Source organism: Hibiscus syriacus, unplaced genomic scaffold (genome assembly GCF_006381635.1).
Source record: "Hibiscus syriacus cultivar Baekdansim isolate YM2019G1 unplaced genomic scaffold, ASM638163v2 tig00001478_pilon, whole genome shotgun sequence".
In the NCBI taxonomy this organism is placed as follows: domain Eukaryota; kingdom Viridiplantae; phylum Streptophyta; class Magnoliopsida; order Malvales; family Malvaceae; genus Hibiscus; species Hibiscus syriacus.
This window is the reverse complement of record NW_024061874.1, coordinates 2,838,488-2,845,206: the sequence shown is the minus strand read 5'-3', so window position 1 is coordinate 2,845,206 and position 6,719 is coordinate 2,838,488. Positions and strand designations below refer to the sequence as shown.

Here is a 6,719-nt window from a genome sequence, read left to right as displayed (position 1 = left end):
TTACCATCAGGATACGTCTATTTTGAAGAACTCTATTATCTCGATTCAACATCTCAACAAGCTCCTCATCATAAGATAAATATGGTCTCAACTCGACAACCTCTACCTAGATGATGTGACTGGGGTTCAGAAGGTATAGCCTCAACATAGACACATGAAAAACATTGTGAATATGACTAAGCTGGGGAGATAGCTCAAGCTGATAAGCAACTAATCTGACTCTCTTCAGAATATGATATGTCTTATCATCTTACGCATCCAAAGTGACAAGAGTTTTGGGCAGATAAAACTTATTTACCTATAGTGTGACATACACACATATTTGTTTTCTTCCATACATATCAAACTCACATTAAGAGTTACACTTTTTTCAAGTACACAAACACTTTTAAACCTAAATTGATCAAATCATTGAGGTACAAAGCTCAACCCTTTTTGATTTTAAGTCTAAGAAACTTGGAACAAGAATGATTCCTGAAATTCTTTAGTTAGGTTCATTATTATAGAACTCTAAGGGAAACACCTTGTCAAAGCTTGAACCAAATACATTTCTCTTTAATCCAATTGGGTAGCAGTTTTTAATCTTGAAACTTCACTTATAAAGTTTGGTTATGAGCTTATCCTTATATACGTTTGGGGTAACAAAATCTAGATCCTTGTCTAGAATCGGGTTAGGATCTTCAAATAAGTAACTCTTATGTTACTCGTAAGGTGATTTTCTAATACGGCAAAAATGCTAACAACATTCATTTTTTGCATAGATTGAACCATGATAGACAAATTACACATGTACATTTATCATATAGAAAGGAATTTACAACAAAGTTCTGGCTTAGAAGAGTACAATCATAATTTGGGGGCATATATTGACAAGACACCTTATGATAGTCGATCGACCAATCTACCTTGAAGACTCGACTCAACCTAAGCTATGATATAACTAAATGTAACAGCCTCAGACTGATACGGGTGACTTGATCTGATTTGAGTTGTCACATAGTAAAAAAATACGGGAAAATAAAATTTTTGATAAAAAATTTAAAAACCATAAAATAATTCATAAATAAAAACACAAATTCAGAAATTATTCATATACTAAAAACATAATTAAATCATACATCATATCGTGAAAGTTACAGACTCAGTATAAACACAAAATATGACCTACATGCCCCCTAATTCTACTGATATCATACTAGTAAGCAACGTCGAACAAACTCCCACAACTGTTGTCAATAACTCCACATGATCAATTCTTTAACCTGAAATGGTAAGTAACAAAGTCAACTTTGGGAAGCTTAGTGATACACTACTACCAAATGATGTTAAAGGTTAAATAGATATATGGTAAAACATAAAACTTTCTTATTGATTCAGGCAACTACATGTTATCTTGAAGAGGTGAGATTTATTTAATTAGTTCTTCAAGTATTATATGTGAAATCTACAGTCCAGAGGAAACATTCAGACAAACATATTTAGGAGATTGAAAAGGGGTGTCTAGTGTGTTCCAACGAAACCAGAAATAAATATAAACATAGTTTAAAAAAGTAATAGTAGTTGTTTTAAGTAAAACATATTTTTAAAATCATTGTAACACCCTCCACCCGAACACTGTTATGTTGTTCCCCAAAACTACATCCATAAGGACTTACCTTAGATCTATTTGGCGGAAGCCAACCTAAAGGAGCAACTTGGGTCCATAAGGACTTACCCTAATTGAAGCGTAAAAGCCAAATAAGGGGATTGCCCTTAGCTCCATAAGGACTTATCCAATGCACAAAGAAAAGAAACCACCCTAAGGGATTGCCTTAGGGTTTTTAAGGTCTTACCACTAGGCCCATTGGGCATCGCCTTAAGTTCATAAGGAATTACCAGCTTTATTAGAGTTGAACCAGCAGAACTCTATAACAGATCCCGGATAATACCCCGATATAAAACAGGATAAACAATAAACAGTAATATTATAATCAATAACCAGATATACCTTGAATTAGAAATCATGTGTACCTTTTATTAGAAACCAAAGATCAGAAACATTCAGAAATTGATGTTTCAGGACCATTTAGGATTTCGGGTGAATCAGAAAGATATTCAGGAACCTTACATTAAATTTTTTTAAGATTCATATGTAAAAGGAGTGATTCTATTTCTCAATCCATTATAGGCATTTTAGTCAGTACAATTCCTGAAAAATTCTTAGTAATTAAACTCAACAAGGGTAAAATGATGATATTCAATATTTAGGATTTATATCAAATTATCAGGATTTTGAGTCAAAGAAAATTTAATAGGTTTCAACACTGCGATACTCACCAACCATTGGGACTGATGTCCTTAAGAATATTCATTTTTAATCCTAGTTGCACTTGTTGAACTAATCACCATTGAACGCATCTCAATGGGACGAATATGTATTCTGATGATATTATTTATTTTTTATTGTAACTGCATCTAGAATGATCGACGCACTTGGGTCGTGCTCTAGGACCTTTATAGGCAGTACAACATTTAGGTTTATAGGTTATTCCAGAGTTTATCCAATGGCATCAACTTATTTCTAGGTCATGAGGGTATTTAGATCATTTTAGTACTTGAGGTTATCCTAGTCATTTTAGAGCTTTAGAGTATTTTGTTCTTTTCAAACAATTCAAAATCAAACAGTTCTACCAATAAATTGGTCTTCATATATTTATTTTGAAATCAGAATATCCGAGTATGTAGGGATATCAAAGGCTAAGAATCCATTACCAAAAGTTTCCAAACAAATCATGAATTTAATCTATGAAATTGTAGTTCTATCAAGACAGGAATGAATTCTTAAGTCATTTTCACTATCAGGGGGAGATCCAGGTCTTTTTTTTTCATTTCAAGGGTATTTCAATCATAGTAACAATTATGTCATATTCATTACTTCTAGTAAATTAGTTCTCAAGTGTTTATTCAAGAATAAGAATTCTATGTCATTAGCCATCTCGGAAGTCATAATCAGTTGTCAGGGTTTTTAGGCAAAACAAAATTTTAACATGTGAAACAATAATTTTATCACGTCATGTATAGCTTTCAGGGTTATTTTCAATTTTATAGACAATCCTTGTCGTTTTATATCATAAGGGTATTTTTGTTTTCTTATCCAAGTATTTTTATCATTTAACCTTAAACGAAATAATAATAATTTACGGATCCTGAGGTCAATTGATTTCCTAATTAAACACTAAACTTGGATTTATTTCTTATCATTCTTCTAATTTCTTATTCGAGTTCTCTGAGTTTTACTCAGTTTACTAACTATTTATCGTATTTAGTTCAAGTTCAACAATAATTAATTATACCTAATAGACCAATAATAGTTATTTATGCAATAACCAATACCAACATGTTCCGTAAAGCATCCAAAAAATAGTAATGTATTACCTCAATTTTTGAGTCATATCGATGATCAATTAAACTCCATTTGATTGCAATTGAACTTGAATAATGTCCTAAAATATCTCGGATAAATGGAAACATAAATTACATTAGAAACGAAACATAATTGTAAAAATCGGATCGAATCAGGAGATAAAATGCTGAAAAACAACTTATCAGGTAAGAATTTTGCAAAACAAATTGCAAATTAGAACTCAAAAAGTCGAAAAACATAAAATAGGTCTTTTCAAAAAAATTTGACATTTTGCTCAAATTCAATGTCGATCAAAGTCAACACTGGTCAAAGTCAACAGTCTAGGTCAAAATCAACGATTCAGTCAAAGTTAACAAGTAAGATCAATTCGAGTTGACTCGTTACTAGTTGTCTCAGCGTGAGATGACTTAGTTGACTCGGTTTAAATAACAGACCGGTTCAGTCTAATCTTGAAGGTTTAGCTTGGTCCAATCTAACTAGACCGATTCAAGAGACATCCTGACCGAGGAGGAGTCCCACACACAAGGGCAGTGCATGGGGAGCGTGCGCAGGTGAAAATGGGAGAGGTGATTGACCGATTACTCCAACTATGTTATCTGGCCTTAAACAACCATAATCCAACCAAAAATTAACCCAAAACTTGATGAAATAACTGAGGAAGAAAATAAGGCTTACCCCAACGACAGACGAAGAATTGATGGTGGTGAGGCGATGATCCTGGTCGGGATTTGGTCGGAAGGACACATGGATCTCAACGACGTAGATGGTAAGGCTATCGAACACCAAAATTGACCCAAAATCGACAAAATCAATGATGACAATTAGGGTTTCCAAAGATATTTCAAAAACCTTTTTACGATGATTGGTGATGCCTTACGATGGGGTAGTATAGTGGTTTTTATTGCACAACACCGACAAAAACGTTGTTAATTAAGACGGTTTAACGAAGCTTGAACGGTGAAGAGACGACAATGAAAAAACTAGAAAATTGGGGGGTTTAATTTTTAATGTTCAATTTGATTTCAACTGAAAAGGATCTTTTGGGGATTAAAACATCTTATCTTAAAAGGTTAAGATAATATTTTTATTATTTTTGGACACATATAGTGCCCTAGCCCATATGGCATGGCATGTGGCATTATGATTATTGGTCATGGTGTCAAACCATACTAACCACTCCTTTATTTTATTTATTTAATTTTCTTTGTTGAATAAAGATGGTAGAATTTATGGATGATTTTTTAAAATTCTCAAAATCAATCTCCGAAATTTAGTTAAATAAAATCAAATAAGAATCAAATTAAATTAGGGTGTTACAACTTATGTTACAGTTGAGCATGAAAATCATTCCTCTTGGTCTTGGTTTTTACAAATTATTGAATAAGACTTGTAGCTTACAAACTCCCATCATTATATCTTCATGTCAGAAAAGCATAAGGTAAAGTACCATCACTATACCCATAATTGATTGGGTGAAAAATAAGGACCCTTCGCAGTGGTCAAAGTCTCATTCCTCAAGAAGGTGTCATTCTGATATGCTCCTTAACAACTTGTGTGAGAGCTTCTAATAAGGTAAATCCAAAAATCTTAAATTAATTTTCACTTTAATCTAGTTAATTAATTAATTGTTTTTCTTTGTTAATATGATTTTAGAAGCAAGGGACAAACTAATTTTGACCATGATGGAGATGCTCATATCAAAGATAATGCAAAGAATTGGTACTAAGAAGGAAGTTTTTGAAAAGATTATTGGTCCAATTTGTCCCAAAATTAGAATATAGTTGACAATGCAATTGTGCAATCCGTAAGGTAATATCGGTTTTTCTATATTCTTTAAATGAAATTGTTTTTTTAATTTGGTTTGTACTTTTTTTATTTTTTATTATTTATATTATATTGGTTTGTATTGCTTTTTATTTTAAATTGTTTTTTATTTGTTCCAACATGTATGTATTTGTACTATTTTTTAATTTATAATGGTTTATATTGTATTGATTTATATTGCTTTTTAATTTGTAATTGTCTTTTATTGGTGTTTTTACCCAAAAATCACCCTAATATGAAATAAACCTTGATCAGACACCCTTTGCTCAAATATTCTCGATCTCAAACCCTTTTAAGATAAGGCACGTTTGGTGAAATGCGCCTATGTTGAGTTAGCCCTAAGGCATGTTTGGTGCGATGCATCTTTTTCCTTGTTACACGCCACGTGGAAGGCGCATCCCCTGGGGCGTGCTTTACCTGGGTTCTGGAAGGCGCATCCCCTAGGGAAAGCCTTTCCCTTCCACTTCCCACTCGTTCCCTCTTATTCCCTCTCCCTTCCCTATATAAAGCCTCTTCTCACCTCATACAAACCACACCAAAATTTCTTCTTCCTATCTATTACTTTATAATCTTTTAGGGTATATTGTTATTTCTTCTATTCAATAAATTTATTTTTATTTTACTTCTTATTTTTTTTATTTGATTATTTAATTGTAAGATTATTTATTTTATATTTATTTTCTACAGTTAAAAAATGGAAGGCGAGATGTTGTGATTGGATGCTCATCACATTTCGAGTCATTTTGCCAATACGGTAAGAATATGAAACTATATTCTTTTTAGATTTTTGAATATTAGGAAATCAGTCATATATTATTTAAATTATTAGAATTTATTTATTATAATTTATTTAAATAATTTTTGAAATATTAGTTCAAATTTTAATGGTTAGAATTTATTTATTAGGAAACTGATCGAATATTAGAAGTTTTTATTCGTAACAACAAGCTAAAAACACTGAGGCATATCTGGTAGTATTTATCTTTGGCTGGATTTGATTACTTATCAAAAATTGAAGGAGGTTGTAAACTTGAACCCACCCTTATTTTTGCATTAATCGAGAGGTGGAGATCAGAGACACGCACGTTCCATCTGCCATGTGGAGAGTGCACCATTACCTTGGAGGATGTTTCAATGCAGTTGAACCTGCTTGTAGATGGAACTACCAATTTTGGTGTGGCGGAAGATGATTGGGAGATTTTGTGCAAAGAGTATCTTGGAACTACCCCAACGGATTTCAACAGTGGTTGAATATCGTTAGGATGGTTGCAAAGAAATTTTAAAGAGTTGCGCAAAAATAGTTTTTAAGACGAGGCAAAACTGTTTGCCCAGGCATACATATTACAAATCATTGGAGGGATACTGATGCCCGACATGTCTAGGAACCATGTCCATTGTATGTTGTAGCGATATCCCATCTATTTTCATGTAGCCGACACGTTATGTTGGGGCTCTGCATGGTTGGCATTTTTGTTTAGATAAATGTGTCTGG

At 32.7% G+C, this 6,719-nt stretch overlaps 1 long non-coding RNA gene across 1 annotated transcript; it reads right to left on the bottom strand.

Moving 5' to 3' along the window:
* Window positions 1-1,178: 1,178 nt before the first annotated feature.
* LOC120127170 lies at window positions 1,179-4,346 on the bottom strand. The gene is made up of 3 exons (XR_005516516.1): window positions 4,079-4,346; window positions 3,415-3,482; window positions 1,179-1,262 (listed from the first exon to the last, which is right to left on the bottom strand). It is a non-coding gene; the product is annotated as an uncharacterized LOC120127170 (long non-coding RNA).
* Window positions 4,347-6,719: the final 2,373 nt, after the last annotated feature.